The sequence below is a fragment of the Ictidomys tridecemlineatus genome, chromosome 5 (assembly GCF_052094955.1).
Source record: "Ictidomys tridecemlineatus isolate mIctTri1 chromosome 5, mIctTri1.hap1, whole genome shotgun sequence".
Taxonomy (NCBI): domain Eukaryota; kingdom Metazoa; phylum Chordata; class Mammalia; order Rodentia; family Sciuridae; genus Ictidomys; species Ictidomys tridecemlineatus.
Genome location: NC_135481.1, coordinates 160,364,040 through 160,387,256, shown reverse-complemented (window position 1 = coordinate 160,387,256; position 23,217 = coordinate 160,364,040). Strand labels below are relative to the sequence as shown.

Genomic DNA, 23,217 nt, shown 5'->3' with positions numbered 1-23,217 from the left:
TCAGGGGTAACTCAGAGTCCTCATACTCAAGGAATTTCCCATTAAATTGTCTTGGGCAATACTGTGAAATGAGTGAGAGCAACAATTATTACAGGGGATAAGATGGATTTCTGTAGCAGTAATAAAGACTGGACTAGTAGATTTTTGCTTGGGGAAACCAGAAAATACTCATCAAGGATATGTGGAAGGTGGACAAAGGTTTAATTTGATGAGTTGGAAGACATTTAAAAAGGGAATGGCACAAATAAAGCCTTGGCATTATATTACAGCATGGCCCATTTCAGAAATGTCAAGTGTCTGGTAAATTGACAGTCTATGTCCAACAGAAAGAAGTGCTGGTGGTAGCTGGGGACTGAGGATGTAGGCAGGAACTGAACCAACTTACAGTACCAGTTATTGAGCGCTTCCCAAGCCTTGGCAGCTCGTTCTGCACCTGCGTATGGCAAGATGGAAATAATGAAGAATTACCAACCTCCTCTTCCCCTACGAGCAGGCTTCATTCAACCAATGATTGAAAGGAATTAGTGAATAAAGCGTCCAGATCTTTTGCCTCTCATTGGACATAACTCTGAGACACTTCTACCTTGTCTTGTGGAGTGCCCTGAGTCGAAATAATCACTTGCTTAGCAAGTCCCCATCCTCTCCTTTTTAGGTTTTATTTTTTTGGTTTTCATCTCTGCCCTCATTCTCTTTTCCCTTTATGAGTATTTTCTGGGATCAACTCCCAAATACATTTCTTGCACTAGAATTCCACCTCCAGATTGGTTTCTGGAGAAACAATACAAAAACCAATTAAGTGTGTGATTTTGAGTAAAAGTAATGTTGATTAAAAACTATAGGGACCCATTGTTTGGAATCAGGCTTCTCTTTAAGCCCTGAGAGACCAAACTAAAACTCAAAATGGTCTCACTCACACTAGAGTTTCCTATCACCATATTGAATCTAACCAATTTTCTGACCTTCCAAGAAACCAAGAGAAATGAGAGATAACAGCCCAATTTCCAAGAAAGACTAGTTTCGAGATAATCAATTTCCTGCTGTCTTACCCCTTATACAAGAGAAGTAACCTAATAGAAACTGAAGTTAGTCAATCAGTGATAGTTCTGTTTCTTGTTCTGTCTCCCTGTCCCCATCTTATAAGGAAAGTAACTTTGAAATAATGAATTTGCTTTTTGTTCTTAATGTGTCCTTTCTTCAGTTTCTCCCTGTCTATCCAACCTCTCCTGTTCAGCCCATGGGAACACTCATTCCATCTTATAGAATGAAGTGTTGCCCAATTCTAGAATAGAAAATAAAGTCAAGTAAGGTCTTTAAATTGTAATTTTGTCTTTTCACAGTAAGTTTACCCTAGTGGGATGATCATTTACTGATAGCATTAGCAAGAAAGCTCTTCAAATCAAGGACTTAGTCTCTTTCACCCTCCACCTCTAGTTCATAAAAGGTACACAACATACATGTGTTACATAGCTAAATAATGATAACTTTAAGGCTAAATATTAGAAACCCTGTACAGGGACTTCCTTACCAGTTGACTTTCTTGCAAACTCCTCTGTTGCCCTCCTTCAGGCTGTCTGTCCCACCTGAAGATTGTACTTGTCTTTCTTTTCCATTTTTTCCCTGACTCTCCAAATCTCTCCCACTTCATGTGCAAAACTATCTACCCAGATCTCTGTTCATTTGCCTTAACTTAGTCCTATCATAAGTTTTCCTCACTGTTAGTCAGAAGCCTCAAGGTATTTTTCCAAATAAAGACCAGTTTCAGACCTGGCTTGATGGTACATGCCTGTAATTCTAGCAACTCAGGTGGCTGAGGCAGAAAGATCTAAAGTTTGAGACCAATCTTAGCAATTCAACAAAGCCCTAAGCAACTTAGTGAGAACCTGCCTCAAAATAAAAAAAATAAAAGAACTGGGGATGTGGCTCAGTGGTAAAGTGTCCCTGGGTTAAGTCTCCAGTACAAAAACAAACAAACAAATAAACAAGCAAACAAAATAGAACTTCTGTTATAGAGGTTGTCTTAAAATTGGGTATGTTTCCCTAATCTTGGAGTGAGTTAGGGAAAGCAGATGAAAAAAAGTGAAATAGCTTTGGCCTGTACATTTAACTTTTGTGTATATATAATTGTCCTTTCTATAAACAAACAAACAAACAAACAACAACAACAAAATAAAAAAATAAAAAAAACCCAGAAACTACACTAATGGACAGTTGTTTTGATTCTGACTATAAACTGACGCATAATGAAACAACAGAAAAGTAGCTTTTTTTTTTAGCAATTAGAATCTAACCAAAATAATTTTCTGTTTTGTCAAATGTTACTTAGGATCAAAAAGCTGATTGTTAGTGTAATTCTAAGGGCAGACACCTGGGTGCTTGATAAAACTCCTCAGAGCACTTCTCAGGCAGCAAGGAGTCCAGTTGTTTGTGAACATTCTCTCCCTGGCTACAGATGGCTCAAAGGCGGCTTAACCTCTAATTTTGAGATTTTAAATGAATGTTTTTCAACACATATTTCAAAGGTAAGTTTCCAAGTTGAGTTATGAATATTCTTACAACAGAAGATTCTATGGTCAAGGATACTGACAATTGTGTTAGAATAAAAATTTGGAGACTTGTTTTGGGAAGTTTAAAGGTTGATTGGTGTTTTACAATTATAATTATGATATATTCTATCTTTTGAAGTGCAAAAGATTAGACACATTTTGTCACCTGAGCTCAATTCCCCTTAGTGGGGTTCTTTTTTTTGTCTTTTTTGGAACTGGGGGTCGAACCCAGGGCTTTGCGAATGCAAGGCAGACGCTTTGCCACTGAGCTACATCCCAGCCCTCAATTCCCCTTAGGATAATCCAAAGGGGGTGGGCATGGGTGTCGTCATTTATAGCTTTCTGTCTGCTTAGAATTGAGCCAAATAAATCATACTCTTTTATTTTTTAAAAAATTGGGGGGCGTGTAGGGCATGTTCAACTTTAATAGATTAGTGCATTATAAATCTACAAAAGATTAAACTATAATTTGCAGTAATTCATATGAAATGAAAGATAGCATGTCTCAGAGAACCAGCAGTCATTGGACACTCTTTGGAAAATGAAGTTCTAAATACTGGAATACTACATAGTCATTGAAAATTATGCAAGTGGACTTATACATGATGTCTTAGACAGTTGGCTACCTATGAAATATTAGGTAGGAACAAAAATTGTTCAATGATATGTACAAATTATATTTTTTTTGAAAACTAGCAGGTGGCTGAATTTAAATATGTGAAAAAACTTATACCTGGTAGACATAAAAAGGGGTTGGGGGCTTGTCAATTATAGTAGACTTGTGTCCCCCTCAGAGAGGGTCAATGTGTATGGGGAGTTAATTTTGTTGTTTATAAATATTAAAGTGATAGAGCTATGAATGATTTTTCTTAACTTTGCATAAGTTTTCTGTATTTTTTAAAAATATAAATATATCTCAAACATTCACAATGTTCACATCTGGTGGAACTCCTTGCTCACTATACCCTTAAGTTTCTGTTGACATTAAGAATTTAGGGGAATTGAAAAAAAAATGTGTACCTCATGCTGGAGCTGTATTCTTATGAGGAATGTTTGTCTGTCACTTAAATTTGACCATTAGTGTTAGTTTCCTGGAAGGAAGAAAGTGTACCTCCCTCAGCTTTCCAATTTCAGGTAAGAATGTTGACTGCAGATAAATATGTAAGGGAATAATGAAGAATAGGTGCTCATAGTTGACATCTAATTGCTACAGAGCTTAGGGAGTAGAAAAATGAGAATGTCTATAAGGAATTTCTCCCTTCTTCTCCCACCTCACTACCTCACATCAACTGAAATGGAGCAATTTGTTGGTTTTCTTTTTCAACTGTTCCAGGGAGATGTTTTAATAACTCTTTGTTGGCAAGCTCTTAGTACCACCAATATATTTTCCCCATCAGCCAATTTTTTTTTATTGTTGGTCGTTCAAAACATTACATAGTTCTTAATACATCATATTTCACAGTTTGAATCAAGCGGGTTATGAACTCCCAACTTTACCCCATATACAGATTGCTGTATCACATCAGTTACCCTTCCATTGATTGACATATTGCCTTTCTAGTGTCTGATGTATTCTGCTGTCTGTCCTATTCTCTACTATTCCCCTCCCCTCCCCTCCCCTCCCCTTTTCTCTCTCTACCCCTTCTACTGTAAATCATTTCTTCCTTTTGTATTATCTTGTCTTACCCCTCCTTTCCTCTTATTTGTCTCCATTGTTTGTAGAACTGTTTGCCATGTCTTTCAAGAAATAGGGAAACTCTTTGTGGTTAAATAATAAGGAGATAATGCTGGGTGACCAATGCTGTGAAAACAGGAGTAAGAAAGATTTAGCAATACCAGTGAGTTGTGAATATAATCCTGTTTTAGATTTGAGACAAAATTGGCAGCAGGTACCCTGTGACAGACCTTCACTCCCTTTCTTCTCTTTCTACTTTGGGTTGCCTGGTTGCTGAATCTTAGCCCATGACAGTGAGGGACTGCTCTGAATTTGAAGGTGTTGAGTGGGTGGGGGAAGTGTGTTAGTTTGAGTTGGGTTCTCTGGAAGCAAAAGCTGAGATATAGTGTCGATGGCCCAGTAGGGTCGTGGTAAGTGAGATAGGAAGGAAGAAAGTCAATCCAAGGTGTGTTAAAGATCAAGTTACTTTTCCACATGCAACTGGGGCTCAGTTCAACTGGGAACAGCTGGAAGACCTAGACTTCAGAGTTGATAGATGGAAGAGGGAAAACTGAGGCATGTAATCCTCCAACTCTCATTTCTCTTTTGCTGAAGGTTGCTTCTGGGGTGTCTCCCTAGCACTGCTTGTCAGACCTGTGAGTGGGCTGAGCATACCAGATGGGTCCTTAGAGCATCCTAGGTGCTTGGAGCTCATACCTGGAAAGGTAAGTGCCAAGTGGATATGGATAGAGTTTGGGCAGCATCTTTGACAGGTCAAGTGTATAAGAGTGTGTTGGTTTTATTTGGTGCCCATGATTGGACCAAACCACCTTCCTATTAACATTGGAATAGAGCGAAGGAGAAGAGGGTGAAAATAAAATGAAGAACAGAGAAAGAAACCAAAGACGGGTGGAAAAAGAGTGAAGAAAGAAGGGGTGGGAGGGGAAAAGGAAGAATATCAGGTGAAGTGTGCTCCACTTGGTAGATGGTATCAGCAAAATGACTTTGTACCATAGGCCAATTGTCTTGTCAACACTGGTGCTGATTTACGCAATAATAAAACACAGGTAGAGCTGATCAAGGAGGAGTGTAGACAATGCTTACTCTAAAAATGACTGCTGCCATTTAAAAATAATTAGGTCTCCTGATGGTTGTTTCACATAGATTAATTTAAATTTTAATTTATTAATTGTGATTTTCACAAGAAACCTGCAATGTAATATTTTTGTTCCATTTTGCAGATGAGCACATCAAGGCATGGATAAATTAAGTGTTTTGGAAATCACCACTTGTTAAGCATAAAGACTAGCTCCCAAATCCATGTTCTTTCCCTACGGGATGTTACATTACTCAGAATCATCCAGTAGAGAAACTTCTAAAACTAAACTTGGAGTAAGCCCAGAGATTGGCTGAGCATCCTAAACATTAAATATTAGTACTCCACACAGTTTGGGGATTCAGTGAAGGCCATATGGTAGAACCCCAGTGGTACCCAGTTTGATTGGAAGGCAATTGATTTCCACTGGGGATGGTGAACAAGGTCCTGTGTGAATGTAAGAGGGGTTACTGAAGCCAGAAGATATGTTGACCACAAGGTAGAAAGTCAGCAAAACCAAACCAGAGCAGAAGCTGAATAATGGAATCAAATAAACACATTTATCAAGACTGTTACATGAATATCTGCACCCGTAATAAGCAAAAAGCTACTGGACTTTTTATCTTTGTTTTGAAATAAGATCTGCACTTTTTAGACTTTCTTTGTTTCTTTGTTTGTTTCTTTTTTTTTTTTTCTGGAACTGCAGAAGACCCAGGAGTGACCTGACTACTCAGGAGCCAAGACAAATTTGGCAAAATGTCTTTGGCTAACAACTCTATGTAGGACTCCTTCCAGGCAATTCAAATGGTCTAATTTTGCTCATCTCAGAGTGACACGAAGACATTAGGAGACTGCATAGAGTACTTTATTTCCCTGGGAACAGAGCCAGTGTCCTGGTGTCACACTGAGCGATGATGTGCTAACTCTACCAGGAGGAGATTACTTCCTCTGGGAAACAGTCCTGTATCTGATCCCAATATCTAACCTAATCCATCCTCCAAGACCCCTGCTTAGCTTGCTTTATTTTACTTTCTTTTTACTTAGTTTCAGCTCCGCTCCTTAAAACCAGGGACTTGCCTAGATGAGTTATTCAATTCCCAACAAATCCTTACCAAATTAATGAGTGAGTATGGTTTATGCTTCTGCCAGTTATTAAGTTCTCAGTCCCAAATCCACCTAAGTTTGTTTGTACTGCTAAAACTGCTATAATTCCAGATGCTATATCCAGCTTTGGTACTCACTACATTTGTTAACATGGACTTCAGTTTCTTCTTCTGTAAAATGGGGACAATAAAAAACCTTAAAAGGTTGTCGTAAAAATCAAATGAGTTACTACAGGACAAGTACCTTAATGTGAATTATCATTGCTATTATTTTTCTCAGTGCTGGATTTCGATTCTTGGTTATTTGATAACCAAATTTTCAGAAAAATAAAGTTGAAAGGTCACACTTCATACTCCAATGACTAGATCTGGAAGCTGGTCAGTTTTCGTCTTTCATCTTCTCAAATCATCACACCATAGTTATTTTTAGAATTTATTCCATATATAATGCAATGCTTACCCTCATTTTGCAAAAGTCCAATTTTAAAGACAGCATTTGAACTTCAGTGATTAAAGAAAGCTTTTGAATTGTTATAGATTCCCATCTCCATCTAAACAATATGTTTTTAATAGGAACACAGCTTGTGATTTATACTAGTTCACTTTGATCTGCAATGCGGTTGGCATCATCAACATTAAGATGAAATTACCCTGCAATCACAAACAGGGAGCTCATACTTGTAGTAATTGCACAAAGAAAACCTCATTATTCTGCAATACACACTTCAAAACAAACATACAACCCTTTCTCCCTCTAGTGGCCCATTTAAAAATCAACCTCAAGAATCACGAGAGCCAACCTGGCTTATTAAGATCCAGGGAAGAACAAAATAGAGAGTTTACACAAGACTTGGGGGATTCATAATATTTGTTTATTATTGATTGTGATAAAAGTTCGCCTTTTATTTATATAAAATGATATTGCTGTCAAGTTAACAGGCTGGAAAGCAGCCACAGAAGTTTTGTGATTTATCCTCACTTGGCACTTTATTTTTTATTAAAAACAATAAACGAAAGTCTAAAAATACTGGTAGTCAGGGATTCTGATTCCTGACTGCCTCTTAGAAAAATGAAACCACTCTACCCTACCCTCTGGCCTTGTGCTTTACATATTTGGAAGCATTAGAGCTGAATAATGATGTCTTACTGCTGTGGATTAAATGGTTTTCCTAACCCCAAATTTATCCCCACCTGGAACCTCAGAATGTAACCTTATTTGAATACAGAGTCTTGGCAAAGTTGAAGTCATACCAGATTAGGTGTTCCCTAAATCCAATAACGATGTGCTTATATGACAAGGGAAGGACACACAGGAAGACAAAAATGAAGGGAAGAAGTCCACGTGGGAATGAAGACAGAGACCTAGGAGGCTAGATTCTGAATCTCCAGAAGGAACTGACTCTGCCAACACCTTTATTTTGGACTTCTGACTTCTTGAACCAAGAGAAAATAAATTTATTTTGTTTTAAACTACACACTTTGGCTGAGGACATAGCTCAGTGGCAGTGCACTTGCCTAGCATGTGCAAGGCCCTGGGTTTGATCCCCAGCACCACAACAAGAAAAAAAATTCTCTAAATCACTCACTTTGTGGTAATTTGTAACAGTAGTCCTAGAAAACAACTATACATCAAGATGACTCTCCACAATCATGATAATTTTATGTGAATTAACTCATTTCTTTCTCACCATATAGCACTGAGATAGATGCTATTATATATATCCATCTTACAGATGAGCATAATTCAGTTTCAGAGAAGATAAATAACTTGCCTGAAGATATAACTTGATGATATTTAGGTGTGGCTGCCATGGGATCTTTCATACTATCTAAGTGCCTGAGATTGTTACACCTTTTCTCTGCATAAGTTGTTTGTTAGTTTTAAATTTTACTTTATTGCTAGGTGCGGTGGTGCATGCCTGTAATCCCAGCGACGCAGAAGACTGAGGTAGGAGGATTGCAAGTTTTAGGCCAGCCTCAGCAACTTAGTGAGACCCTGTCTCAAAATAAAAAATAAAACGGTCTGAGGATGTAGCTCAGCAGTAAAGTGCCCCAGGGTTCAATCCCTAGTACTTGAAAAAAAATTACTTTATTGAAGAATAAGCTACATACAATAAACGACACAAACCTTAAATATACCATTTAATGATTTTTTTACATGTGTAAATGCCCATGTGACACCCCCAGAAGACCTGCCATGACTTTTCCCACAAGATGTGGTTTGAGACATTTTAACATTAAAATATTATAGAAGATAATTTGGGTTCTTTACAAAACTTTCAGACATTATGAACCTGTAATTTCTCTCATACATTGTATCTTACTCATATACCCAGAGTTAATCATTGTTAATGGGTGGAAAGAATGTCCTTCTAAATATTTTCTATGTTATATTTGTACTTACATATCTGATTCATCCATAATTCTTTTTTTTTTTTTGGTTCATTTTTTTTTTATTGGTTGTTCACAACATTACAAAGCTCTTGACATATCATACTTCGAACAATAGTTTCAAGTGAGTTATGAACTCCCATTTTTACCCCAAATACAGATTGCAGAATCACATAGGTTACACATTCACATTTTTACATAATGCCATACTAGTGACTGATGTATTCTGCTACCTTTCCTATCCTCTACTATCCCCCTCCCCCCATCTTTTCTTTCTATCCCATCTACTGTAATTCATTTCTCTCCTTATTTTTCTTCCAATTCCCCTCACAACCTCTTTTATGTAGTTTTTTATAACAATGAGGGTCTCTTTCCATTTCCATGAGAGCAACTAAGAATAGAGTAGGGAGGAAGAGCAGGAAGAAAAGATTGACATTAAACAGAGGCACGAGATGGGAGGGAAAGAGAGAGAAAAGTGGAATTACATAATTCTTATATAAACATGTTTTTGTACATTTGAGTATATGCACACAGGTACAAAAACATGTATGTACATGCACATACTTTTTTGACATGTAAGTTTATTTAATGGAAATTTTATATAACAACATGAACCTTTATAAGGAAATGAAGATATGGTCAGACAAAGGAGGTATGATCTAATAGTAATAACCTGAGGGGAGATTTAACTTGACCTTTTTGCTCTGATTCTTCTCTGTGTTCCTCTGTCTTCTGATATCAAGATATTCTGCCACAGACTTGGGAGAATACCTGTCCCATGAGAGCTTTATGACCTGCTTCAGGGGAGAGAGCGGGGGAAGGCGAGTGTGATCTTCCTCTTCTGTTATTTTCTCGTATTATAGGGTAGTGTGTCCCAAACGCCTTAAAGTTGCTTGTGTGTTTGAGTCCCTTGTGTGTATGATGGCTGCGCATGCAGGAGCATGTTGTCCTGCAGAGGTCTGCTGTCCTTCTGTCACACAGTCAGGTTGCAGCAGTGAGGAAGTAGGGTGTGGACACTGAACTGTAGGCCCTAAGCTGACTGAATACTTCTGTGCTATTTAGGGATAAGGGGTTGGAAATATTCTTTCTCTGAAACCTTCAAGAGCCTCTTTTTCTAAATGTAGACTGCTCCAAAATGAGGAAGGTGTATGTATGTGTGCATGCATACTTTTTCTAATGTGGTATAATTTTTAAATATCTTCCTGAAGCTTACTTTTTTTTCACCCAATAAAAAGTCATGCCATTTTTTAGATTTCCAATTCATGTTGGTCTACCTGGAGAGACCACTTTGACCATTATCAATCATTTCTACTTTAGTGTGAAATAAGCTTCCAAATGAAGATATGCTTGAGTATCTGTGAAAAGTGGAGCACGTATTCACAACTGAGCTTTCTCCACTCCATTCCACCCTCTCACAGCCACACTGCTAGAGACGCAAAAAGGAAAGACTACATTTACCAGACTCCCCTGCATCTTGAGGGTCCATGTTTCTTCCCAGCAGTCATCCACTGGTTTGGAAAGCAGTAATGAGATAGACACTCTTCATCTGTTCCTTCACACCCCCTTGTGTTTCTGTGGGCCCATGTAGTCATGGCAGATGGTGACTTGCCTGCGGAGGCTTCAGGCTCTCAGAGAAATCCATTTATCAGGACTGACTAAGGCCAAGGTGATGTATTTCTGGAGCTAATGTGACAGTGGCTTCCTGTCCGTTGGGTCATTGTTGAGCCTTTGTGGCCCAAGAGCCAGGAATAGGGTCTGAGACTTCTTGTCTGGAACTGGGGCAGCAGCTGCTTTGAGAGGCCTGTTCCAGGGTGGGTCTGGAAGCTTTTCCCTAAAATTCTGCCTACAGTCCTGCGGCTGCCTTCCCTTTCCTTTTGAAATAGGGTGGCTTCTGCCATTGCAATGAAACCACTACTGAATTGGTATGAAAATGAGGAAAGACAGACAAGGGCAAAGACTGGAAAGTTGAGACAACATCTCTGAATTATTTACATCCACTAATGAAAATGAGTCATTTCAATTAATTAATTGATAATTAAATGAATAATAAGTAACAGAGGAAGATCTTAAACATTTCTATTTGACTTTCTTTGTTTTGGTTTTGGTGGTGGGGATTGAACCCAATCCCCAGCCCTCTACCTGATTTTTAATATTGTCTTAAAAATTCTACTTTAATATAGATGGTTTATGCCCTGGGAGTACATAATGCTGATAGGAAATCACCAACTCACACTTGGAACATGTGACATCTTCTCTTCTAACACTCACCAAACTTTTTCCTGGCTGAAGGGGACCAAAATCGTCCCTTGCACTAAGCTCTAAGCTCAATGAAAATGTAGCAACATTTTCAATAAACATGGTGTGCTAGCCAATTTTCCATTGCTGTGACAAAATACCTGAGAAAACTCAACTTAAGGGAGGAAATATTTATTTTGGTTCATGGTTCAGTCCCTGGTCCCTTAATTTTGGGCCGGTGGTGAGGCAGAACATCATGGCAGGATGTACATGGTGGATAAATTTCTCACTTCATAGAGGCTGGGAAGGAGAGAGGGAGGGAGGAAGAGAAAAGGAGGGAGGGAGGGAGAGAGAGGGAGGGAGGGAGAGGGAAAGGAAGGGGCTGGGGACAAGAACATATACTTCAAGGGCACACCCCAAATAACCTACTCCCTCCAACTAGGCTCCACGTCCTAAAATTACCACCACCTCCAATAGCCCATTAAATTATGAATCCATTGATGGATTACTGACATCAGAGTGCTAGTGATCCAGTCTCTTCCCAGAGACTCCACCTCTTAATACTGCTTTACTGGGGACTGAACTGTCAACACATGAGCTTTTGGGGAACATTTCAGATCCAAATCATAACTAACACATAGTATGCCAGGCTTGGCCTAAATTAGACCAGTGATTGGTTAGTGATGAGTTAGTGTGTGTCTGTTGTCTTAAACAGACTTCATGAAAGGCATTAATTTGGAAGTTTTGTTCCATGGTGCTTGCTGCCCCGTGACTGGATATTTTGAAGGACTAAAGGCAGAGGGTTGCCTTGTTGTGACCAGAGTCATGGTTCTGATCTCTGCTGGCTTTATTCATTTGGAAGAGTGACCACTACTCCTGGACTGACCCTGCTAGAACAAGGCCTTGTAGGAAGTCTATGCACCATGATATGTTCATGGCAGATTATGCAGGATTTGGACATTCTGTTTTTCCCTTTCTTGTAAGGATGCCCTGAATACTTGGGATGTCTTTGATATTCCCTGTACCCCTCTGTACATGCCATTCTGGGCATGCACATAGCTCCCTACTTCCTACTTACACATCTTGGACTCTTCCCCAAGAGCTTTTTGTTTTGTTTTGTTTTTGGCTCTAGGGGCAGTCTCAGCCTCTATGCAGTGCTAGGCAGTTAATGCCTCAGGAGTAGCCCACAGGCAATAAATACCCCAGTTTTCTTATTCTTTAAATGCAGCATCTCCCAGTGTGTGTTCAATACAATCTCCCAGAGCTCACTAGTAGTTTTAAACTCTACTTGACCATGTCTTTAAGCTGTTCATTAACCCTTGTACCCTGAATTGACAGCTATAGTATCCCTGAAAGTAAAGCTTTCAGATCACTGATGCATGCTTCACTAATGTCCTCTGAAATTCGTCACTGTGTTGGTTCTGCATCTGTACTTCCCATTGACTGTTCCCTGCCAACCCCTCAGTGCAGCAGGCACAGTAAGACAGGTTCATGTTTGTGAATTACTGTGAGCTCTGCTGATTTTGGTCCAAGGTCTCCCTAACCACTTTGACAAAATTTTCTTGGAAATGCAATGCAACCTGGGACTTTCCCTACTTGACCCTTCTTACTTTTCTCTCCTCCACAGAGTAAGACTTGTGGCTCCATCTGAACAACTCTCATATTTCCAGCTCTCACATTTTTTACATTTCCCTTCAAATTTCTTGCATGAAAATCCTGTCTTTCTCACAGAAGTCTCCAAACATAGCTTCCTTCCCTTCTGGTCTCATTCTTCCCTTTTCAAATTGATACTTCCTGCCTTTACCTTCAAAATACCCAAACAGCTTTGTCTTGGAGTTAGCTTCTATGTGATCCCACCTAAATCACATCCCTAGGCTTTTCTATTTAAGAGTAAGCCCAGGTTGACCAATAATGCAATTCCTATACCTTAGAAGCTCAGCCCAGGCTTCTGTTGGGAAAACCCACATTTTGATAGTCTTCATATAAAACTTTTTATATTTTTATTCAGAAACAATAAAAATAAGAGCAGCCTGAATTCTAATGTTGTAGTGTTTCCTATGGCCTGAACTTCAGATACAAATCATATGTTATAGTCATCTTCTCACATGAATTGAATATCAACCAATATCATCAGTAGTAGACTTGCAAATTATTCTTTTCTATGTTACTTCAAACAGATTGAATAACAATAATCCATTGTCAATATTTGCCTTGCATGAAACTCATTCTCAAGGAGTAGAAAAGTAAATACATGGGATAGGCCCAGAGGTATTAAGATTTTTAACAAGTCTCAAGAGACTCATGATTATGTCCCCACTTTAAATGTTCATAGAACCCTGGTCTAGTTACAGACCTTATATCAAAGTGGCCAAAATAGGAATTGGTTTAATTGCATTATGTTATTTACTGTTGACATTGAATTTCTTTTTATACTACACCTGTGTGTTTGTTAAAATCCCTCATACTTTAAATAAACTAAAACATAGTCAGCAGGAGTATTAATCTTGCATGGTATATAAATTTCTAAATAGAAGAGGATCTTGAGTTTATGAGAAAAATGGTATTTATGAAGATATTATCTGATATTAAGTATGTAATTTTGCAGCTATTTTTAATTCTCAAGCATTTAGCTTTCCTAATTTAGAGAAATCATAATGTGATTCATTTTCTTATGCAAGAATCAATGTAACTGTGAGCGAAAACACAGGTCTTAACATGGCAGATTTTTCTCTGTAAATTGGCCGCATGGTTCACCTAACTGGCTTTTCCATGGTGAAAAGGCTGTATTCTCAAGGATCAGGAATATTCATTCCATTAGAGTTGACAGTTAAGGGATTGTGTGTGCATGCCTGTGTCTGTGTTTGGGGGTGTAGTCTTTCTCCCATTTTTTGTCAAGAGGGCTGAGATCTAGAGAATTATAATAACTTCTTGAAATACTCCCCACTTCCATTTGTTCCTTGGTTCACTGTTGGGCTTACAACCTTTAACTTCCTTTCTTCTAGCCTCTGTATTCTGTGCTGTGACCTAATTGCACTATTCAGTACTGTTTTTACTTCCTGAAGAAAGTCCATTTCCATGGCAGGAACAAGTCCTTTAGAGAAGAGCTAAAGGCTGAGGATCACTGATGGTTTGATCTTCAATGCCATATGTCTGTCTGAGCTGGGTAGACATCACAGAGTAAGAGTTAGAACTTCATCCTTTGTCAAAATGTTTATAAATATAAATAAATGTGTTGTTTTATAAAGGCATTGAACAGAGGTTATTATTGAGAAGTAATCCTAATATGTTTTCTTGAAATTCTGTGGGATGTTTGAATTGAAATGTATCTTAGAGTTGTTAGCTCTTATGTTTATTAATGAGGATACTTAAGAGTTTTGGGAATTTGTCAGGAGGATGAATTTTTTTTTTCTCTGAACTTCAAACTTTGGGACCTGAATCTTGTAAGTTAAACTGACAAAAGACAGAACAATAGGACAAAATTACAACTTTTATCAATGTTAATATTTTTACTCAGAAGCTTGACAGAAGAGAAGTGAATATTCAAAAAATCAGTTACATGTGGGGGCGTATATACCATTTTAACAAAGGACAATAAATTGTGCAGAAGTGACTAAACAAAGGAAAGAGGATTTGGGATTCTCAGGTTAATAGACTATGGGAAAGTGACTAGAAAATATGTGAAACTAGTAGAAAATAAGGATTATCTTAATAAGAACTCTATGCTGATTTATCCTAGTATCACTCATCTCTGGTGAAGAGATTTAGTCCCCTCTTCCTGGTACAGAGGATCACTTATCTCAAAGGAAAGTTCATCTTTTGCATTTAGGCAGATGTAAGACAAGGTTTTTTCCCTATATCTATTGTTTCCCAGCTGTCTTCAACTCAAAATAACCTTATGTCAATGTGGCATAGTTTGGGGTGGCATGTTCTAAGAATAGGTTATTTTTTATCATTACCCATTAAATTATCACACACAGAAAATTTTATTCAAACCTCAGAATTGAGGAGCAAAGGGGGAAATTCACTCGACTTGAGAGCACAAGAAACAAAAATCAGAATGTATTAGGGGTTTCTTTTTAGTAAAAACTACGAAAGAGAAATCAGAAATTTCAAATGTCCAGATTAAAAGGCTGAAAACCTTTCCTTCAACTTGTCAATTTTAAAGATGAAGAAATAGAGTTATAGAAAGGTTAAATGATTTGTCCATAGTGACCCAAATAGATAGATAGAATAGCCAATTGTAGGGCTAGATCTCATTATCCATATATCTCAGTTAGGGGAGTCTTCCAGCTACAAAGATCAGAAATTGCATCTCAAAATGGCTTATTTGGCAAGGAGATAACCTCTCAAAATTAAATGTCCCTGAAGAGCGGCACCAGGCTTGATTAACTCAGTGGTTCCACAAGGTCATTAAGGATCAACATTCTACCTCTTCTCAGCTACCTGAATTTTAGCAAATCTTTTTTTTTTTTTTTATTGTTGGTCGTTCAAAACATTACATAGTTCTTAATACATCAAGTTAACTCCTTTGTGGTTCTTAAATGACTCCCTTTGTTTCAGGTGTTGTTTGTAAGTATGTAACTGTTCAATGAAAAGAAATTGGTGCATTTACTCTGAATTTATTTCCTTTTGGTAGTAAAAGACTAACAAAGACTCCTATGGACTTCTCTCAGACATTAGCTAGGATTATGTCAATTACCAACACAGAGGTTTCACTCCTTCCTATATCCTTGGGCAAGAGGATATGTCACCTGCCATGTGTGTATAATCTTACAGAGGGGGCCAATGCCTGATGAAGAGTAAATACAGGAAGTATTTCCTTTTTTTTTTTTAAAGTAGTATTTAAATTGAAACAATTTTCCTCTTTTTTTTTTTTTTGAGAGAGAGAGAGAGAGAGAGAGAGAGAGAGAGAGAGAGAGAGAGAGAGAGGGACAGAGAGACAGACAGAGAGAGAGAATTATTTATTTTTTAGTTTTTTTCGGTGGACACAACATCTTTGTTTGTATGTGGTGCTGAGGATTGAACCCGGGCTGCATGCATGCCAGGCGAGCGTGCTACTGCTTGAACCATATCCCCAGCCCAAAGTATTTTCATAATGAACCAACACAGTGAGTCTGGAACCTAACACCCAAGACTTTTTGGGATCCAAAGTAGGCTTACTCCATAATCTGGGAATGTTCAATACAGGCAACTGGAAATTAAGAACAATGTTTTGGATGAAGAGGCTGAGATGTTTTTTAAATTAAGAGCTCAAGACTGTACCTAGACTCTCATCAAGAAGGCACCAACTTCATAATCAATTAAAGATAAACTGTATTCTTGGCGAACTCGAGCAGGAGCTGTTTGTGCCTGATAATAATACAAATTGAAAGTGAGAAAAAAAAAAAGAAAGTGAGAAAGCAAACATTCTTCCAGTCTCCACCCATATGATGGCAGGTGGATATCCTGCCTTACCTGCCCCAATTTTATTCCTGGAAAGAGAACGTGGATAGAAAAGTTCACCAGCTAGACTGCCATGAACAGGACCAATGATCACACAAAACTGCCCATCTCCTTTTATTCTAGAAACTCTGCCTCCCGGAAACACCTGCAAGTGACCCTTTAATGATTGCTTTGTCTTTTCAACTCTCTTTATTCTGGGGAAAAGGTTCCTTACACACAGAACTTTGAATATTGAAGTAGTATCTCATCCACTGAGAGCGTATGCACTGGTATCATTCTGACACACGCAGACTAGTTTTTGATGGGTTGGGCTTGTGTACTAGTCCTTCTGATCAGAAATGGAAGAAGAAATAACGTAATCATGGATGTTCACAGATGAGGCCAAGACCACTCCAAGGGACATATTGTCCACTCCAAGGGACAGTGCCTCAGGAGGCCCTGTCTAGACAAGCATCCTGACAATCAAAAAATCTTAGCTCACTCCTCTCCCTTTCTTTTCCCTATTGCTTGGTTATCACTGTACCTCTGGGCAAGGCTCTGTGAGCTGATATATATCAAAACTGAGGAAGCTGCTCATGGGGAATTTTCCAAATTTTCTCCTACCATACCCCCTGTGTAGTCCTGCTGCCCCATCTTCATTCAAACTCTCAATTCCCCAGCCTTCCCTTTGGGCTGTGCAGACACAAAGATTGATGAATGCACTGGGCTGCAGGGAGCTCCACAGAGTTCTGGCCTCCTGGAGGACATCAATTTGGCTCCCCTTTTCCCCTTTAGTGGTAATTGAATGTCAGGATAACAGATGGAGGGGAGGCAGAATGAACCACAGTCTCACTTTCAGCAAGTGGGGCAAAGACTGGAGGAAGGAAGGGTTAAAATGTCAGTTCTGAGACTTAAATTTTTAGGTTCATTTGGTGTTTGTTTTTCTAAAAGAGTTTGGAGGGAATTTGGCAAGTAAAAAAAAATGCAAGTACATCTTAATTCTTAACAATAGTTACTAAAATTTCTCTTTGTAGGATGTGACATAGACCTGTCCAAGGAGAGATCTCCATGACTGACAATGAGAAACCAGAAAAAAATTTAAGACAGTGATTAGATCATTTGCGCACACATTTATTCACCATCAGGTCACTTGAATTTGTCCTCAAATACTAAAATACTTGTACTAACTACATTACCAGATTGGACTTTGGTTAACTGCATCTTCTCTACCTCCACCTCCTTCCACATGAAGCACCCTTTCTTTTAGGAAATAATCCATGTCTTCATTGAGTTTCAGGTAAAGATGAGTCCATCCATTCCTGGCTTTAGCCATGATCAGATGATTTAATACTAGAAATCTGAGTACAAATCTGCAAAGAAGCTGGTCCAGCAATGGGAATAGGATCATTACTTTATTCTGAAATTCATGTTTGACCACTTAGAAAAGAAAAACCCTCTTTCCTCTTGCTACCTGTAAGGTTATAAGCCTGAAAATACTGTGAGCAACCTGAGATTTATGTCAATATAAAGAAAAGCAGAAACAGACAGAGGAAGAGGGCATGATGATGGTATTTGAGCTGTGGAATCCAGCCATGCCTGTCATCCTGTTATGAGAGTCAGTAGGTCCAGTTGGAGGACTCTCATTTATAAAAGAGAGAATTCTAATGCAGTCAAGTTATATCAGCTTTAACTTCAGATATTATCCCAATTAAATCCATTACTTGTCCTCTCTAGGCCCTCTATGCTTCTGGATGAATCTAAGCCAATATAATGCTCTGCTATAGTCTTCAAAGAATATGCTTTTCTGCTACACTGTCCAAAGAGTAACTAACTATTCACCTTTGTTTTTAGAGACTGTTATTTTTAAACTTCTCATTGAAATGATATAAAATTTAGTGAAAAAATTTGCAGAGTTAATATAAAGAATTCTTGTGTTCCCTTCATTGGTTTCTCAAAGTACTGACACATTATTAATTTTTAGATGAAGCATGAATACTAGGAAATTAATATTGATAATATGTTAGGTAATCTATACACCTTGTTTAAATTTTACCAACTGTTGCAATAATATTCTGTTCTTGGTCAAGTTTCCAATTTAGGATTATAAACTGCATTTGATTGTTTTTTTTTTCTCTTTAAATGTATCTTAATCTGAACCATTCACCAATCTTTGTTTTTCATGGTCTTGACACTTTTGAAGAGGACTGGTGAGTTATTTTACAGAATTTCCTTCAATCTAAATTTTCTGATGTTTCTTTATGATAAATTCAAATTGTGTATTGGTGGCAAGAATGGAACAGAAGTACAACCTGTGGTGGTGTACACCTATAATTCTAGTGACTCGGGAGGCTGAGGTAGGGAGATCGCAAATTTTAGGCCAGCATCAGCAATTTAGGGAGGCCCTAAGCAAATTAGTGAGATCCTGTTTCAAAATAAAAAATAAAAAGGGCTAAGTATGTGGCTCAGAGGTCAAGTGCCCTGGGTTAAATCCTAAGGCAAAAAAAATGGCATTGAAGCCATATTGTATGTTAGTGCTTCATATAAGGAAGCACATGATGTTGTAGGAAAGGAATCAGCAGATATTTTTCTTTTTTGTAAAAGACCAGATGGTACATATTCTGGGCCCCAAACACAGTCTCTGAGACATACTTTTTTTTCTTTAATGTTTGTGTGCGTGTTAGTGTGTGTGTGTGTGTGTGTGTGTGTGTGTGTGGATTAATAATATCTTGAAATTATAAAGCCATTCTTAGCTCCTGGCTGTACACAAAAGGGCTGAAGATTCGACCTTGCCCTTGGGCCAAAGGACCCCAGTTATACAGGGATGCTTTGAAAATATGTTGGGTAATAGCAGCCTCCTTTTCAACAACCCCTCCCTACAAACTTGGGAGTAAAACATTTAGATCATGTACTACCTTTTTGGAAAAACAGAACCACAGAACAATTTGTGTGTGTGTGTGTGTGTGTGTGTGTGTGTGTGTGTAAAGATTTATTTTCAGGATTTGGCTCATGTGATCATGGTGTGTGTGTGTGTGTGTAAAGATTTATTTTCAGGATTTGGCTCATGTGATCATGGTGGTTGTCCACAAATCTAAAACCTGTAGGGTAGACTGTCACACTGGAGATCCAGGTAAGAATGGAAATCTATCTGCTGGCTGAATTTCCTCATGATAGGGCAAAATCAGTCCTTTGTTTTATCCAGGCCTTCAGTTAATTGGATAAGGATCACCCACCATATGAAGGGCAATATACTTTACCGATTTAAATATTAATCTCATCCAAAAACACTCTTGGAGAACATCTGGAATAATATTTGACTAAATATCTGAGAACTGTGGCCTAGCCAAGTTGACACATAATCTTACTATCACAAGACCCTATCAAAACCTGTAGGACTATACACAATTAAGTCATCATTAATTTCCTAATCTCCCAGCACTTTCCTATTTGATAATTGTGCTCTGTGTAGATCAGTAGGTCTCAAAGTTTCTTGTGAATAACATTCACCTGGAGGGCTTTTGGAAACCAGACTTAGGGCCCCATACCCAGAACTTCTGTTTCAGTGGGTCTGGGATGGGACATCCCAGTGTGCGATTCCAAAAATGTCTCACCCCATGTTGATGCTGCTGGTTTGGAATTTTGGAGAACAAATGTTATAGACATTCTGGTATTCTTTCTGAATAAACAAGCAAAGCTCCCTTGCAATTCAGGTTGCTCATCTGGATGTCCTTCTGCCAGGATGAATCTTTCTCTGGGTATCTGCTTATAATTGGCTGTTGTTAAATGCTTAAGGACTGATGCTGGTGGAGAGGACAATGTCCTGGTTCATAGCATTTTCTGGTTTCTTTTGTGCCATTCCTCCTTCCTGATATTTTGTCCTGTATAAATATATAAAAATATACATTTTTACATATTGATATATGCTTTCCTGCATTTAATATTTCCCTTACAATATTTATTTTTAATTTTTCTCCTACCTGATTTTGAGCTACCAATGGATGTCCCTGAACATGAACTTGAGAAGACATGCCCCTACTGGTTCTCAGGAATCAATGTAAGCTAGCTCAGTGCACTACTGTTTTGGTGACACTTTTGCATATCTGCTCACTTCCTTTGGGAAGGCTTCGCAGACCACCTGATCAAATAGCCCAACTCTTCCCCAACCAGTCTCTCTTATTTTAGTTCATTGCATCTATTTCCAGCTAGAATAGGTTTCCATTTTTAAGTTTTTATTGTCCCAGGTATTAAGTAGAAATCTTTTTAAAAGGCAGACTTTTTTTTTTTTAAGTCTCATTCCATGTTGTATCCTTGATGCCTACAAGGATACTTGGCACAGAATAGGTGATCAATACTGATTTGTTGAATGTATGAACAAAGGCAGGAATTGATCTGTGCATTTGTTCATTGTCTGTCTCCTGCGTATACCACTGGTACTTCCATGAGGGAAAGATTCTGTCTGGCATTGTTCACCATTGTTCCTTCATCCCTGGCATATAACAAATATGAAATGAATAATTTTTAATGACTTAATGTATTGAGTTGTGGTGATGATAAGATGAGAGAGTGTATTTAAAAGTACTAAGGAAGTAGGAAATGGTGAAAAAAATATAAAAGGGGCTGTGTACCTATCCAGCCTCTAACTGTAAAAAAAATTCTGGCCCTGTCAGGGAGGGTGTACAGAGAGTGCAGACAGGAAAGATCCTGGAACATCTCTCTGATTTTAAGAATCCATTAGCCAACTCACACTTTAAGTTGAATTTTTGTCTCAAGGTTTGAAGCACAAGACTTTCTTTTTCCTTTTCTTTCTTTATTTCTCTCTTTTTTTTTTCTTTTTAGCAATACTGGGGCTCTTACCCAGGACCTTGTGCACACCAGGCAAGCTGAATTATGCCTCTAGCCCATCATGATTACTTGTTTTGGTGTTATTTTTCAGGAGATTACAGTTGAAGAAGCTATGACCTTCATACAAATTATGAGAGTATAAGATTGGCAGGGCTGAAGGCCTCTAAAGAAGTGCATGTGACAAATATTCAGAGCTAAATATAATCCAAGAAGCTCAAACTTGGTAAAGAATTTCAAGAATCAAGAGCAAATACCCAGTTCCTTCTACCCCTTTATAAGTTGGCTTGTCAGATGGTGCCCCTGAAAAAGCAAAGCTGTTCAGGGGACCTGGTAGGTGTCAGCCCAAGAAATATGGGCAACTCATCTGCATATCTTTTAGTGACCTTCCAGAATGACAGCCAAGCCACCAACGCTTCCCTGTTTGCAAATGATAGAGATCTTATTTCTGGGGACGGCAGGATTGATGTGGCAGCCGCAATGCCATTAGACCTGGAAGATGCTCTGTTCTCATTACTGTCTCCTGGCAACATAGCACCAGATGCCGCTGTGAATATTAACGATCCTCATTCATGTAACCTTTAGTGACTTCCCCCAATATGCACAGGCTGCAACCAGAGACGGCTGCTATCTGCTTCTGCAGTCTCCATCTCAGCAAATCTTTCCTTCTCCTCCCCTTTTGAGAAAAGAATCATTAATGAAATTTTTATCTAAGGACAGGATTTCTACTTCTCTATGGAGATGCTTACTTTCCAAGTCACACCCTATTTTCTAATAAAGATAATGGCGTTCCCATCCTGCTGGGCTCATCTATGATCACTTTTGTTGATTTTATCTCCTGGTTGGAATATGTAATTTGTCTAATATCTTCACTTTCTTACATGTGGGGTTTAAAAACAAACATGGAATTGGGCAAAAGGAGAAATCAAATATTACCAAAATCTCAGTGGGTTTCATACTTCTTATCAACTTCCAACAACCTTAAAGATGGAGTCATGTAATAACAGGTCACTCCAGATTCTGAAGTCTAGTTCTTTGACTTCTTGTGCTAACACATACCCTTGGAAACGGAAGATGTATTAAATTGTTTCAAGCTGGGATGTAGAGTTCCTTAAGCTTTTTGTCTTATTTCTTTAGGTCTCTTAGACATTAGCCAGAGGTTATTCTTGAGGGCAATTGATGCACTGCAGGTAGCAGAATCTTCCCGTCTTTTCCTTCCACCATCCTTAATACTTAGTGAGAAGTAGTCAGAGCTAGGTCCATCCTGAAGCCTGGCTGTGTTTACTTGTGGGATCCTGGGAAAGTTGCTTAATCTTGCTGAACTTCAGTTTCATGCCTATAAATGCAGATACAGGCACCTACTGCACCCAGGTTGTTGAAATATTAAATGACATAATATATATGACATGCTTAGCCCAGTGTCTGGCACATAGTAAGAACTCAGTAAATGGTAGGTTGTTAAAATAAACAGCCCTTAACACAACAGACCTCCTGGTATAGGCTTGGCTTACTTTGATTTAAGAAGTGGCCATGTGACTTGTTTCCAACAATGGTATGTCAGCATATGGGACTGAAGTAGAGGCTTGATAAGGGATATTCTTTGCAGTCCTACCTCTGGGAATGTTGCTGCCACTATGTGAGGAAGCCTAGTCTATCTTCCTGGAGAATGAAAGGCCACACGGAAAGAAACCCTGCAAACTCAGAAGCTGAATAAAGCTGCATGAGTGAGCTCTTACCTAGCATGCACTCATCTGGGGCAACAAAACTCCAAGGTCAACCACACAATCTTGAGAAATACAATTTTTATTTTAGCTATTAAGATTTGGAGACATTTATTATGCAGCAAAGACTACACTGATGCTGGTGGCTTTTGTAATTCTCATCTTATTTAAACCACACAATAATCCTGTGAGAAGGGTGCTGTCTCTCCCACTTGAC

At 38.5% G+C, this 23,217-nt stretch overlaps 1 long non-coding RNA gene across 1 annotated transcript in view; it reads right to left on the bottom strand.

Annotated features, from left to right (window-relative positions):
* Positions 1-15,916: 15,916 nt before the first annotated feature.
* LOC120886270 (uncharacterized) overlaps positions 15,917-23,217 on the bottom strand; it is a 73,822-nt gene continuing 66,521 nt past the window's right edge. The window contains exon 2 of the long non-coding RNA XR_005729109.2: positions 15,917-20,318. This is a non-coding gene — a long non-coding RNA (uncharacterized LOC120886270). The remainder of the gene's footprint in view (positions 20,319-23,217) is intronic.